The sequence below is a fragment of the Thalassophryne amazonica genome, chromosome 5 (assembly GCF_902500255.1).
Source record: "Thalassophryne amazonica chromosome 5, fThaAma1.1, whole genome shotgun sequence".
Classification (NCBI taxonomy): Eukaryota; Metazoa; Chordata; class Actinopteri; order Batrachoidiformes; family Batrachoididae; genus Thalassophryne; species Thalassophryne amazonica.
The window spans coordinates 52,121,251-52,137,551 of NC_047107.1; the positions used below are offsets into that span (position 1 = coordinate 52,121,251).

General features: G+C 40.4%; 1 protein-coding gene across 1 annotated transcript in view; it reads right to left on the reverse strand.

The window, feature by feature from the left end:
• Positions 1–11,290, reverse strand: part of gal3st1a (galactose-3-O-sulfotransferase 1a) — a 42,164-nt gene extending 30,874 nt beyond the window's left edge. Inside the window, exon 1 of the mRNA XM_034170223.1 lies at positions 11,013–11,290. The gene's annotated coding sequence lies outside the window, so the exon portion shown is untranslated. The remainder of the gene's footprint in view (positions 1–11,012) is intronic.
• Between the last annotated feature and the right edge of the window lie 5,011 nt (positions 11,291–16,301).

Below are 16,301 nucleotides of genomic sequence, written 5' to 3' on the forward strand. Positions count from 1 at the left end.
ATATGTTGATCAATTATTATATAATTTACTAACAGGGACTTAGAAGAGAGAGACCTAATGTTTATTAAACCACATTTAACTGTTTTAGTCTGTGGTGCAGTTGAAGGTGCTATATTATTTTTTCTTTTTGAATTTTTATGCTTAAATAGATTTTTACTGGTTATTGATGGTCTGGGAGCAGGCACCGTCTCTACGGGGATGGGGTATCACTATCTTTCATGTGGTACATAGTGAACACTTCCTCCTCATCACTATCCTCCCCTTCTTCCTGCATAAAATTTGCTCTTTTGTTATATTTGCCAGTCTCTCCTTTTACATGCTTAGTCTTCCCCTTCTCCATATTCTTCAATCTGCAGGCTCTCTTGATGTGTCCCACTTTTCCACAGTTATGACACTTTTCTTGTGCAAACCTGCAGTCCTTAGCCAAATGGTTGTCTCCATTATATCTGTAACATGTCCCCATGTCCTGCTGTGTCTTGGTGCAGGCATCGTTCACCTTGTGCACCGCCCCTGACCCACGGTTCCATTTTACATGCTCTCTGGCTCCCTGCAAATCCTGAATGTCTGTTTGCCGCCTCCATAGCTTGAGCAAACTTCAGTGCTTTGTCAAAAGTCTACGTATCCTCCGACAGCAGGCTCCACTGTATGCCGTCATCATTTATGTCACAAACCAGCCGATCTCGCAGCAGATCCTCGTAGGTGCGGTCCCCTGGTTTATTCGGGCTTAGCAGGTTCCTCATCAGGGCATAGGTCTATGCTCCCACGCCACTCAGTAACACAGCTCTTTTCTGTTCTGCCTCCTTTGTTATTTGCCACAAAAAAATGGTCCAAAACCTCACAGTATTCCTCCCACATCTGTGAGTTGTTGTCGAATGGCGCCACTGCGCCCCCCATAGTAGCGGCCATCGTCTTCATGAGCTACTTTTTACCTAGCCTCTCCGTGGCTTTGCTTACTTGCTGAACAGACCTAACACTAGACGTCCCAGCGTTTTTATCCTCGTTGCCATATGTAGTTTCCTCCCTATACCATCACCAAAGAGCCGGCTTTGTCTCTAGAAATCACTTTTAATACAAACTCAGGTAACATACAGCTTGCACAGGAGGTAAAACATATTTCTGGATGCAGCCTAAAAACACTTGGGGTCACTCAACATCTCCCAGCGCCCTCTGCTGGTATGGAGTGGGGACACCAGGAAATCACTTCGTAACAAATACTCTGGAACAAACTGGACAAACAGTGTTGTAAAGGACAATAGACAGGACATTAAAGAGTAAACTTCACTTTGCCCCAGAATGACATGAACAAGAAGCAATTACGGCTCACAGCGATTCCCATTGAAAATAATGGAGAAACAACCTGAGCTTCTTGTTGGGAAAGTGTAGTGACACGGACCCACAACAGGGGGCGTAAATGAACGGACAATGGAAGGAGTCAAATTATAACACTTTACTGTTGTGAATGTCACAACCAAACACAGCAGATTCAGAATGTGCAACAGTCAATTAATAAAGGTGTCATGTGGGCAGGCTCGACGATAGGAGACGCCCGTCTGGAAACGAACCGGAACCACACGATTTCCACCGCCACCTGAACCCGAGGAATACTGGAGCCGCCAAGTCCCGGAGTCCCCAGGTGGCCACCTTCCCGGCGTGTCGGATCTGGTACTGCTGGCAGAAAGCAAAAGACAGTCAAATGGTGGGTGTGTGAACACCCAGTAACAATGGTGGGAATGCCACCTCCACCTCTCACTCAACACGTTGCAGCGGTCTCAGATGAAAAGGAGCGCCGTCTTGCACAGCCTCCGCAAAAACGACCGGTTCTCCTGCAGACACTCACAATAACAGATTTATAAATCAAAAAAGGCTGAGAGTATTACCTCCAGATGAAGATGATATCTCGGCAGTTTGGTGGAGGTGTCTTCCTGCTTTTATACCAGATGTGATGATTAGTGACAGCTGTCACGGATGATGGGTGACAGCTGTCACCACGGCTTGTTCCTGAGGTGGCAGCGCCCTCTCGTGCCTGAAGCCCGCACTTCAGGCAGGGCGCCTTCTGGTGGTGGGCCAGCAGTACCTCCTCTTCAGCGGCCCACACAACACTTCTCGCATGTTTATATAAAACAAACACAATAATGTCTATAAACCCAGGTAGTATATTCACAAGAGTTTTAGGCACAATATACAAAGAGTTTTTTGTTGCAATGTTAATGCTGTTGTCCATGTGTAGCGGTTAAAGTGCAGCCTGATCAGACCGACTCAGTGCAGTTCTCAATGTTAATGACATCTCACAGAGTGGTGAACTCTCCAAAGTTTTGCGAGATTTTGCGAGATTTGAAACCTCAATAGGGCGAATTGGAAGTCAGCTTTGCGTTAGCGGAAGTTAGCATGCATGCTAATGTCTGCAAAATGTCTTGGAAATGACTGCAGAGGTGTTATCAGGTTACAAAAACAGCATTTTCAATTTTATAAGCATTTATTTCTCACTAGCTTTTACATAAAATATGACAAAGAGGAGATATTTACACACAAACGAAACAGTTTTGCAGCTACCTACCAGACTGTAATGTCACCATGCAATGTCCGTGAAATGTCTTGTAAATAAGTTCAGAGGTGTTACTAGGTTCCCAAAACAGTGTTTTCAATATAGAAGTGTTTATTTTTCACTAGCTTTTACATAATGTATGAGAAACATGTATATTGACTCGGCCACACATCCAGGCACTCTGTCTATGAGGTCTCAGCAACGTACTTAGGTACGCCGGCTGGTGTGTAAACAGTCCATAGTAGGCAATGAAGTTGATGCGAGTTTTTTTTTTATTTTCACTGTTTTGTTTTGTTTTGGATTTTTTAATGCCTCAGCAATGCGAGGCAGTGGGTTGTACCAACAAAGTGAGAAAGAAAAAATTTAAATTAGAGGTGGGTGATGCAGGGAATTTTGGTATTGATCCAATACCAAGTAAATGTACGCCGATATCGATACCGATACTTTTTCATATTTAAGCTCCATAGATCCAAAGGATCCAAAAGACCTAGAATAGAATTTCACCAAACACAGTATCTGACAACAAAATACTTTATTATCACAATCAACATTTTTGTTTAAAAAATATCACTCAACACAACTTAAAATCTCCTGAGGTAGAGGGCTGACAAACCACAATACCAGGGTGCGTTGCTCCGTGTTGTGTGACACAGTGCAGCGCTGCTCTTACAGACAGAGAGAAGACTTTGATGAATCTGCGTGCGCAGCAGTCAGTGCGTGCGGGAGAGAACAAAAGCTTGAGTATCGATCTTTTTACACGAGGATCGTTCAATATCCATACCAGCGTTGGTATCGATATTATCGATATTAGGATCAATCTGCCCGCCTCTAATTAAAATCCATCACGACACACCAAGAGGATTATGCGTCACACCAATCATGCGTTACTTTGGGGGAAATAGTCAGCAGCTGCCCCCCTCCTGGGGCAGACCAGCAATTCACAATGCATACACGACATAAATGATATAAAATACAAAAATACCTGGTGTGTCTATGAGGTAGGAATAAATATCAGGATATTCATTGAACATCTGGCCATTGTGTGGGATCATTTTTCCATCATCCAGCTTCATGTTGATATGGACGAGATGCCAGTCCTGTAACTGCTAATTTGGTTTTATATCGCTCCCGGGCAATATTATACAAACCCTCTGAATAGTTGAAGGCCACACTAACGTCCCAACAAGAAAAATATAATGAAAGTCAAACAAATAATTACTTAAATCTGGAATTCAAGGGCAAATACCACTCCCACATACACAATGTATCTCTAAGGTAAAATGCACATCTGTCAAACATTTTCCTAAAACATTCTCTTGTGACCTTTGGAAAACACACATAGAACATCTTACTGCAACATTCTGAAACATTTTGTTGCGATGTTTTGGAAAGTCTACACTTTAATGTTTTCAAAATGTATTTTGTAGCAAAACCTTTCTAATTCCAAAGCAAACCATTTTGGATACGTTTTGTGTTTCCTGGGGTGCTGTGTGATGTCGTCAGTGAGTGATACTTCATAAACTCTAAAATGAGACTGCAGTTTAAATGGTATTGTGAAGTTTGCAATGGTATACTGATTACTTGAAATAGCAAACCCAGTATTTTTGGGCTGGCTCTAAAATAAATAATGCATTCCTCTGGAAAACGATACTGCAGTCTGTGGTAAGGCGAACCCCAGACTGAGTCAGCAGCATGCTAACAAATTGATCACTCCCACCTGTAGCTGAGCAGTGACCTGACCCAAAATGGCTGTAACACTGGGAGGACACTTTGTATGTGCACATTTTGACCATTTATTTTTAGTAAGTAGTTGTTGAACTGCTGCATAATATGCAACTCATGGTGCATCTGGAAAGTATTCACTGTGCTTCACTTTTTCCACATTTTATGTTACAGCCTTAATCCAAAATGAATGAAATTCTTTCCCACCCCACCCACCTCAAAATTCTACACACAATACCCCATAATGACAATGTGAAAAAATATTTTTTTTTTTGAGATTTTTGTAACTTTATTAGAAATTTAAAAACTAAGAAATCACATGTACATAAGTATTCACAGCCTTTGCCATGAAGCTCAAAACTGAGCTCAAGTGCATCCTGTCTCCACTAGCCTCATAGCCTTTGCTATGAGGCTCAACTTGATCATCCTTGAGATGTTTCTACAGCTTAACTGGAGTCCTCCTGGGGTAAAATCAGTTGATTGGACATGATTTGGAAAGGCACACTCCTGTCTACATATAAGGTCCCACAGTTGACAGTGCATGTCAGAGAACAAACCAAGCATGAAGTCAAAGGAATTGCCTGTAGACCTCTGAGACAAGACTGTCTTGAGACACAAACCTGGGGAAGGGTACAGAAACATTTCTGCTGCTTTGAAGGTCCCAATGAGCACACTGGCCTCCATCATCCATAAATGGAAGAAGTTCAGATCCACCAGGACTCTTCCTAGAGCTGGGCGCCCGTCTAAACTGAGTAATCAGGGGAGAAGGGCCTTAGTCAGGGAGGTGACCAAGAACCTGATGGTCACTCTGTCAGAGCTCCAGTATTCCTCTGTGGAAAGAGAAGAACCTTCCAGAAGAACAACCATCTCTGCAGCAATCCACCAATCAGGCCTGTATGGTAGAGTGGCCAGACAGAAAACACTCTTTAGTAAAAGGCACATGGCAGCCCACCTGGAGTTTGCTAAACGGCACCTGAAGGACTCTGACCATGAGAAACAAAATTCTCTGGTCTGATGAAACAAAGATTGAACTCTTTGGCGTGAATACTTGGCATCATGTTTGGAGGAAACCAGGCACCATCTCTACAGTGAAGCATGGTAGCAGCATCATGCTGTGGGGATATTTTTCAGCGTCAGGAACTGGGAGACTAGTAAGGATTGAGGGAAAGATGAATGCAGCAATGTACGGAGACACCCTGGATGAAAATCTGCTCCAGAGCATTCTTGACCTCAGACTAGAGTGATGGTTCATCTTTCAGCAGTAAAATGGAGTGGTTTCAGGACAACCCTGTGAATGTCCTTGAGTGCCCAGCCAGAGCTGAATCCGATTGAACATCTCTGGAAAGATCTGAAAATGTCTGTGGACCAATGCTCCCCATCCAACCTGATGGAGCTTGAGAGGTGCTGCACAGATAGGTGCACCAAGCTTGTGGCATCATATTCAAGAAGACTTGAGGCTGTAATTGCTGCCAAAGGTGCATCAACAAAGTATCAAAACTTAGGTAAAGTTAGAAAGATATTCACAGATTCGAAGTTCACGGCTCAATAGATCTTAAGAGAAACGTTGCAGAAAGACAAACACCACTAGTTTCTAACCTCAGGAAGGTAGACAACGAGGTACAACCTTATTTTTATCCATATGAGCGGTCCTCTGAGCTGAAAAAAATAACACTGATCTGAACGGGCAGGCGGCAGAGAAACGGAAGCTTAGGGACCGTCTACAAAGTGCATACATGGAAAAAAAAAAACACCAGAAAATTATTGAATAAATCATTGTAATAAGGAGTGATATCACCAAATTCACTGCACACAACAGTGGTGTCCTGCTGATTATACTACAACACTCACTTTGGGAAAAAGTCATTTTCAAAAAGGTTGGAGAATTTTTTATTGTTTAAATTTTCAATAGCATCAAAGTCATAAGGTGTAGTGACACAAAATTTACTGCACACAACAGTGGTGTCCTGCTGATTATACAACACCACTCACTTTGGGATGCTGATTATACAACACCACTCACTTTTGGGAAAAGTCATTTTAAATTGAAAATTTAAACAATAAAAAATTCTCCAAATTTTTGAAAATGACTTTCCAAAAGTGAGTGTTGTAGTATAATCAGCACGACACCAACGTTGTGTGCAGTAAATTTTGTGTCACTACACCTCATGACTTTCATGTTATTGAAAATTTAAACAATCAAAAATTCTCCAAATTTTTGAAAATGACTTTTTCCAAATGTGAGTGTTGTAGTATAATCAGCAGGACACCAATGTTGTGTGCAGTAAATATTGTCACTACACCTTATGACGTTGATGCTATTGAAAATAAATCAAAAATTCTCCAAAATTTTTAAAAATTACTTTTTCCCAAACTGAGTGCTGTAGTATAATCAACGGGACATGGCTGTTGTGTGCAGTGAATTTGGCGACACCACATCTTGTGACTTTGATGCTATTGAAAATTTAAACAATAAAAAATTCTGCAAAGTTTTTTATAATGGCATTTTTCCCAAAGTGAGTGTTGTAGTATAATCAGCAGGACACCACTGTTGTGTGCAGTAAATTTTGTGTCACTACACCTTATGACTTTGATGCTATTGAAAATTTAAACAATCAAAAATTCTCCAAAATGTTTTAAAATGACTTTTTTCCCCAAAGTGAGTGGTGTAGTATAATCAGCAGGACACCACTGTTGTGTGCAGTAAATTTTGTGTCACTACACCTCATGACTTTGATGCTATTGAAAATTTAAACAATAAAAAAATTCTCCAAAATGTTTGAAAATGACTTTTTCCAAATGAGTGTTGTAGTATAATCAGCAGGACATCAATGTTGTATGCAGTAAATATTGTGTCACTACACCGTATGACTTTGATGCTATTGAAAATAAAACAATCATAAATTCTCCAAAATTTTTAAAAATTGCTTTCCCAAACAGTGCTGTAGTATAATCAACAAGACATGGCTGTTGTGTGCAGTGAATTTTGTGTCACTACACCTTATGACTTTGATGCTATTGAAAATTTAAACAATCAAAAATTCTCCAAAATTTTTTTAAATGACTTTTTCCCAAAGTGAGTGTTGTAGTATAATCAGCAGGACACGACTGTTGTGTGCAGTAAATTTGTGTCACTAATCAACGGACATGGCTGTTGTGTGCAGTGAATTTGGCAACACACATCTTGTGACTTTGATGCTATTGAAAATTTAAACAATAAAAAATTCTGCAAAGTTTTTTATAATGGCATTTTTCCCAAAGTGAGTGTTGTAGTATAATCAGCAGGACACCACTGTTGTGTGCAGTAAATTTTGTGTCACTACACCTTATGACTTTGATGCTATTGAAAATTTAAACAATCAAAAATTCTCCAAAATGTTTTAAAATGACTTTTTTCCCCAAAGTGAGTGGTGTAGTATAATCAGCAGGACACCACTGTTGTGTGCAGTAAATTTTGTGTCACTACACCTCATGACTTTGATGCTATTGAAAATTTAAACAATAAAAAAATTCTCCAAAATGTTTGAAAATGACTTTTTCCAAATGAGTGTTGTAGTATAATCAGCAGGACATCAATGTTGTATGCAGTAAATATTGTCACTACACCGTATGACTTTGATGCTATTGAAAATAAAACAATCATAAATTCTCCAAAATTTTTAAAAATTACTTTCCCAAACAGTGCTGTAGTATAATCAACAAGACATGGCTGTTGTGTGCAGTGAATTTTGTGTCACTACACCTTATGACTTTGATGCTATTGAAAATTTAAACAATCAAAAATTCTCCAAAATTTTTTAAAATGACTTTTTCCCAAAGTGAGTGTTGTAGTATAATCAGCAGGACACCACTGTTGTGTGCAGTAAATTTTGTGTCACTACACCTTATGACTTTGATGCTATTGAAAATATAATCAATAAAAAATTCTCCAAATTTTTTTTAAATTACTTTTTTCCAAACTGAGTGCTGTAGTATAATCAGCAGGACCCCACTGATGTGTGCAGTGAATTTGGTGATATCACTCCTTATTACAATGATTTATTCAATAATTTTCTGGTGTCTTTTTTTTCCATGCACTTTGTAGACGGTCCCAAAGCTTCCGTTTCTCTGCCGCCTGCCTGTTCAGATCAGTGTTATTTCTTTCAGCTCAGAGGACATATGGATAAAAATAAGGTTGTAGCTCGTTGTCTACCTTCCTGAGGTTAGAAACTAGTGGTGTTTGTCTTTCTACAATGTTTCTCTTAAGATCTATTGAGCCGTGAACTTCGAATCTGTGAATATCTTTCTAACTTTACCTAAGTAGTATCAAAGTACGTTCATGTAATTTCTTAGTTTTTGTTTTTTTCTTAAATTTGCAAAAAGTTCAAAAGAAAATTTTCCGTGTTGTCATTATGGTGTGTTGTGAGTAGAATTTTGAGGGAAAAAATGAATTTGCTCCTTTTTGGAATAAGGCTGCAACATAACAAAATGTGGAAAAAATGAAGCACTGCAAATACTTTCTGGATGCACTGTGTTTGCATTTTTACTCAATTCTGCTTTTATTTACTGTCAGCAAGAGCATATTTTGTGCTGTGAGAAGAGTCATTTTACAATAAATCTCTTCATTCTTTCTTGACATTCCAACAATATGGGTTCAAGTCAGTTGTTCTCCAAAGGGGAATTATTTATTTATTTAATTATAAAGTTTAAAAAAAAAAACTGAAAAGAATTTTAGTTATGTGCTATAAGACATAGTGTATTTTCAGACTTTACAAAGCGAACATATTGCTGCACTACTAATGGTTGTAATTTCCAAAAATGATGAATTTCTGGTCACACACTATTCTGATGTTTCAATATTGATTATTCATGTTCATACTAATAATTATGTCATTTCACTACAATCACAAAAGGAATAATTTGAAATTACTCCTTGTGTGATTGCTGTACAGAAGAAATCTGTCATCAGGTGCATAAAATGTCTTTGAACTTGCTGTCACTGAAACAGTAATGTGCACATTGTACAACTTCAGTTCTGTTACAGTACATTATGTAATTATTTTCTGTACTTAGCTGTAAAACTTTTTCACATTATTTTTTTCATTTTAAGCCACAACTGTCAAACTACAGTATTTTCTTATGTCTAATTTATTACTACGTTAGAATTTATTACTACAATGCCAGATCATTGTGACCCACAACAGCACTGTTTTGTCCCAAAAAAAATCCAATTTGAACCAAACAAAGTGAGTTGATTTTTTTGATATAAATCAGTCAACAGTCATGATCGCAGACCAAAGTCAATCTGCAAAACTAATCTTTGATTTGGACATTCCTAAATCCTTATAATTAAATGGATCTCTCAAAAGCAAAGATCTACAGTATCTGTCACAGCACGGTGAAACGTGTACATCTCCTCAGTCTTCTCTAGTCATTGGGATTCTCAACACTGAGGCACCTACGAGCTGCTTCATGCCCAGAGAAACACATCACATGGCCAAAACATCATAGCTGATATTCCCTAACACTGTAAGGGATACTCCTTATGCAATATATATTTACATCATATTAAAGTGAAAGGTTGAAGAAAATCTTATAAATGAATGAAGCAGTTCTACTATTGTAAGAAAACCTTCAATTAGTGTAACGAATGTGCACAGAGAGCCATATATTATGGAATCAGTGAGGCACAAAGTATTAATTTTCAGGAATTGGGCTCAAACATGTAATGCATAGGTGCTGCACATTCTAGTTAACCCTGGTTACCAGCGACAGCAAAGCTTATAATCACTCATCTTTATACAAAATATCTCTCAAAGGAGTGATTTTTCAACAACTTAATAGGAATATTCATTTACGTTTTTGGACCAGATTGGTCAAAGGTCAAACCCCCAACACACACACACACATTTTCCAGGATATCAGTAAAAACAATAGTGCTAGAGAGACTATATTACCTTTCAATCATTAAATTATCTGTAATCAAAGGGTATGAATGACATGATTATGCCTCACAAAATATTATACTGTGTAGTATTATGTTCTTATGCAAGGTATACCTTTCATTTATGAATTTTTGGAATTGGGCAGATTTGTGGTTATGGTTTTACCCATTTCAGATCTATGTATTTAACACAACTGTACAGTTACTGTTTGTATACAGTCTTATCAATGTAGTACAAACACTCCTCATCAAACAGCCACAAGGTCCATTGCTGCTCTATGTTCTCTGTGTGACTCAGTTCAGATTTGGGCAGGATTTGCACCCAATACTAAACTGAAAGGACACAATAAATTTTAAAAGATAATTTACATGACATTTTCTACATTTATTAGATGGAAATCCTGCCCAAAACAAAAGTGAGTTTATTCTTTTTTTTTTCCTTTCAGTGAAGATCATATTACAGGAGCATCTTTGTTTTCTCTTCTCTGTTCAGATAGTCTTTAATAGAAATAACATTTAATAAAAATACTTTAGAAAAGGCATCCAATCACAAGCACAGGATTGTATAGGACAAATGAAAGGTAATGGAATTTTGAAAGTGGGTTGATACTGTACTCTTATCTGAAAAAGGGTCAGTGAATGTCTTTGTGAGATTAGTACTTCAAACACTACTCAAAATCTGTAGTTAGGACTTTTAATATAATGTATGTCTGTGCAGACTTCAGAAATTAAAAAAAAAATACTTTAACAGAAGCAATTTCAGTATTTCCAAACTGTACCAAAGCTTTTATGTCTGTAACTCATTATATGTCTTAAATAAAGCCTTACCCTCATGCATATATCCAGATTCTAAAGGAAACACTCATCCAAGTGCATCATCCTCAGTGCCTCTGTGCAGCTCCAGACGACTAGGACCTCTTGCTCTTCTCTCTGATCTTGACATGCACATACTCTTGCCGACAGAGTGCACACAGTCCAGCACTCCCCTTATCACATGTCCAGGATGAGGAAACTCATCTGCCAACTTCTTTCCTACTTGTGCATGCACACTTGATGCCTCACAGCTGCACAGCTTCATTAACTTTCCAGTCCCAAAAGTGATCTTGCTGAATGCAGCACTGCAGGGAGGCTGATCTCACCCCCTGTGACGTCAGGACCAATGCCAGAAAACATGGACTTGTCAGTGTTATAAAAAAAAGGGGGTGGGGGGTGGGGGGTAGGCTGTATAGTCCCTATTCTGTGTCGGCATACAGAGGGCTATTGAGCGCAGACACTGGAGTCTGAGCTGCAAGCCGATAGGAGGGGTGGAAAACGGCAGCAAAAAGAACAAACGTAGAAAGCCAAAGCACAAAGGATGGAATTGTACCACTTGATCAAGAATGTTCTGTCTCTATTGTTGCAAAAGCTTATTTCCATGCAGATAAGTCACATCGAAACAACCTTGGTATGCAATAATTACTAAATATGACAGGTACACTTTTCTAAAGCTTCATAGAACTGCTCCAGCAAATCATCAACACGGGGCATCCAGAAAGTATTCACAGCGCTTCACTTTTTCCACATTCTGTGTTACAGACTTATTCTAAAATAGAATAGAGCCTTTGTCATTGTACATAGATACATACATACAACTAAATTTTTCCTCTGCATTTAACCCATCCTCATTACAGTTAGACACAATCCAACACTAGGAGCAGTGGGTAGCCACAGCCTGGCACCCAGGGATCAACTGTAGAGATGCTGCTTTGGTCAGGGGCAGAGAAATAAGCAGACCCTAAATTAAGGGTCACCAACCCTGTTCCTGGAGGGCACCTATCCTGCATGTTTTCCAAGTCTACCTACTCAAGTCACACCTGTTGTTTTTTTTTTTTTTTTAAGTGGTGTTTTCCAGCTCTTGATTGGCTGAGCACACCTGACAGTGCTAATTGCCTGGGAGTGGAACAGGGAGTTAGAAAACATGCAGGGCAGGTGCATTCCAGGAGCAGGGTTGGTGACCCGTGGCCTAAATAAACATGTTTTCATTGTGATAGGAAACCGGTGCACCCAGAGGAAACCCACACAGACACGGGGAGAACATGCAAACTCTGTACAGAAAGGGCAGGAAGCTATCCCACAACCTTTTTTCTGTGAGGTACTAATGCTAACCACAAAGCCACTGTGCTGCGGAAAAAAATGGAGGAAATTCATTTTTTTCTCAAAATTCTACCCACAATATCCCATCATTACAATGTGGCGTTTTTTTGTTTTTGTTTTTTTTTTTGTTTGTTTGGTTTTTTTTTTTTGGTTTTTTTTGTTTGTTTGTTTTAGATTTTTGCAAATTTATTAAAAATAAAAGACTAAGTAATCACCTGTACGTAAGTATTCACAGCCTTTGACATGAAGCTCAAAATTGAGCTTGATAGCTTGGGACTCCGGCAAGGAAGGTTGTATTCCTCCCCTCTCCTCCTTTCTGCTCTCTATCTCTGCCCCGACCTTCAAAGTCCCAGCTTCACCAGACTGAATTCTTCAAATTATGATTTGGATTAACTATGGAATTGATCAGCTGGTCTCTCAACGCCGTTGACACCATTTGTTTTCGACAAGGAGATCAGGGTTTGGGGACCCTGCGTGCCCTGATGGAACCTACCCAGCGGGCTTTGCTCTTGACGCCTGAGAGAATGGAGTGTGACATGCGGCTCCACTCTCTGTGGAAGACGTTGAGGATTCATTCGTATTCACTTTTATGGTGGGAGGTTTGGTGCTGATTGGTTTGTGCGCTGCCCTGACCCACAGGAATATTAGCAAGATGGCTGCTTCCAGAATTTTGTCCCCTCATCAGTCCGTCATGATTAATGAGCTGGACAATGCTGTGTAATCTCAGACTGCGTGAACTCTTGAACTCGGACGCAAAATGGATTCAATCTCAGAGCAAATAACTGCATTGCAAAGGAATTGTACTGCTGAGGACCAGAGAATATCCTTCATAAATTTGGACTCTCGACGGTCAGGGGTGCAGTAAATAGAATTCTGTATCTCTCCGCCAAACATCAACATGGCAGCCTTATCGGCTCCTGAAGGCCAAATTCCCTGCTCTTCCCCCAGAAGGATCTACAGCCATGATGAAGGAATTCGGCTCCCCACTTTCTCATCTACCCCCCCCCCCCCCCCCCCCCCCCAGCCTGCTGTTGCCTAGTAACATCAGACTTTACACACACACACATGGACAGAAACTGTCAGACTTTACACACACACACGGACAGAAAATGACAGAAATTTAACTCATCTGCACACGACGCATGTCTCCCTCCCTCCATCCCTATTACCCCCCCCCCCCCCCCCGTGTCTCTCCACTCCCCTCACCCTGGCTTCCTCTTTGCCACCTCGAAGGCAGCGCGGTTTTTACTGCTGCAGCCTTCAACCCCCAGGCTGGGTGGCACGGGCCCCTCCTGCTGCGGCCTTCACCCACTTTGCCTCAATTCGGAAGACGGACTACTTCAAGTTCAGTGCACATAAACAATGTCAAATGTATATGTGTTGTCTTTAATTCTGATGTGTGCCATTATTACGGTAAACAAGTAATAATTGTGGATTAATTGCTGTATCTTGTCTGAGGTAATTAGAGTGTAAATGTAATTGCCCTTTTTGGGATCAAAGTTGTCTGAAGTCAGGTGCATCCTGTTTCCACTGATCATCCTGTAGATGTTTCTACAGCTTAATTGGAGTCCACCTGGGGATTGACGATTTGAAAAGACACACACCTGTCTACATATAAGGTCCTACAGCTGACAGTGCATGTCAGAGCACAAACCAAATATGAAGTCAAAGGAATTGTCTGTAGATTTAAGACAGGATTGTCTCGAGGCACTAATCTGGGAAAGGATTTCATTTCTGCTGCTTTGAAAGTCCCAGTGAGTACAGTGGCCTCCATCATCTGTAAATGGAAGAAATTCAGTTCCACCAGCACTGTTACTAGAGCTGGCCACCCGTCTAACCTGAGTGATCAGGAGAGAAGGGTCTTAGCCAGAGAGGTGACCAAGAACCCAATGGTCATTCTGTCAGAGCTCCAGCAGTCTTCTGTGGAGAGAGAAGATCCTTACCAGCAGGACAATAATCTCTGCAGCAATCAGGCCTGTTTGGGAGAGTGACCAGACAGAAACCACTCCTTAGTAAAAGGCACATGGCAGCCCGCCTGGAGTTTGCCAAAAGGCACCTGATGGACTCTAAGACCATGAGAAACAAAATTCTCTGGTCTGATGAGACAAAGATTGAACTCTTCAGCGTGCATACCAGGCATCATGTTTGGAAGAAACCAGGCACCATCCCTACAGTGAAGTGTGGTGGGGGCAGCATCATGCTATGGGGATGTTTTTTAGTGGCAGGAGTTGGGAGAGTCAGGATTGAGGGAAAGATTAATGCAGAAATGTACAGAGACATCCTGGATGAAAACCTGCTCAAGAGCACTCTTGACCTCAGACTGGGGCGACGGTTCGTCTTTCAGCGGAATAATGACCCGAAAAGGAATGGGCAAAACTGGCCAAAGATAGGTATGCCAAGCTTGTGGCATCATATTCAAGACTTGAGGCTGTACAGTGAGGCAAATAAGTATTTGATTCACTGTTGATTTTGCAAGTTTTCCCACCTACAAAGAATGGAGAGGTCTGTAATTTTTATTGCAGGTACACTTCAACTGTAAGACAGCATCTTAACAAAAATCTAGTCACACTGTAAGATTTTTAAACAATTAATTTGCATTTTATTGCATGAAATATGTATTTGGGGCAGCACAGTGACTTAGCTTTTTGGTATCAACTCCAGAGGATGAGAACAACACCAAGAACACCGTCCCAACCATAAAGTGTGGGCGTGAAAACATCATTTTTGGGCAAATTGGACAGGACGACTGCACCGTACTGAAGGGAGGATGGATGGGGCCATGTATTGTGAGATTTTGGTAAACAACCTCTTTCCCTCAGTGAGAGCACTGAAGATGTGTCGTGGCTGGGTTTTCCAGCATGACAATGACCTCAAACACACAGCCAGGGCAACTAAGGAGGGGCTTCGTAAGAAGCATTTCAAGGTCCTGGACTGGCCTGGCCAGTCTCCACACCTGAACCCAATAGAAAGCCTTTGGAGGGAGCTGAAACTCAAAATACTTATATGAATATTTATGTACATGTGATTTCTTGTTTATTTTTAATAAAAACCCAAAAAAAAAATTTTTCATGTTGTCATGAGGTGCTGAGTAGAATTTTGAGAGGAAAAATGAATGTGCTCCATTTTGTAATAAAACTAATATAAAATGCAGAAAAAGTGAAGCTTTGTGAATTTTCCAGATGCACCATATTTTACAGCCTTATCCCAAAATGGGATAAGGCTGTAACATACACTCAACAAAAATATAAAAACACTTGGTTTTGCTCCCATTTTGTATGAGATGAACTCAAATACTTTTTCCACATACACAATATCACCATTTCCCTCAAATATTGTTCACAAACCAGTCTAAATCTGTGATAGTGAGCTACTTCTCCTTTGCTGAGATAATCCATCCCACCTCACAGGTGTGCCATATCAAGATGCTGATTAGACACCATGATTAGTGCACAGGTGTGCCTTAGACTGTCCACAATAAAAGGCCACTCTGAAAGGTGCAGTTTTGTTTTATTGGGGGGGGGATACCAGTCAGTATCTGGTGTGACCACCATTTGCCTCATGCAGTGCAACACATCTGCTTCGCATAGAGTTGATCAGGTTGTCAGTTGTGGCCTGTGGAATGTTGGTCCACTCCTCTTCAATGGCTGTGCGAAGTTGCTGGATATTGGCAGGAACTGGTACACGCTGTCGTATACGCCGGTTCCAAACATGCTCAACTGGTGACATGTCCGGTGAGTATGCCGGCCATGCAAGAACTGGGACATTTTCAGCTTCCAAGAATTGTGTACAGATCAATCAATCAATCAATCAATTTTTTTATATAGCGCCAAATCACAACAAACAGTTGCCCCAAGGCGCTTTATATTGTAAGGCAAGGCCATACAATAATTATGTAAAACCCCAACGGTCAAAACGACCCCCTGTGAGCAAGCACTTGGCTACAGTGGGAAGGAAAAACTCCCTTTTAACAGGAAGAAACCTCCA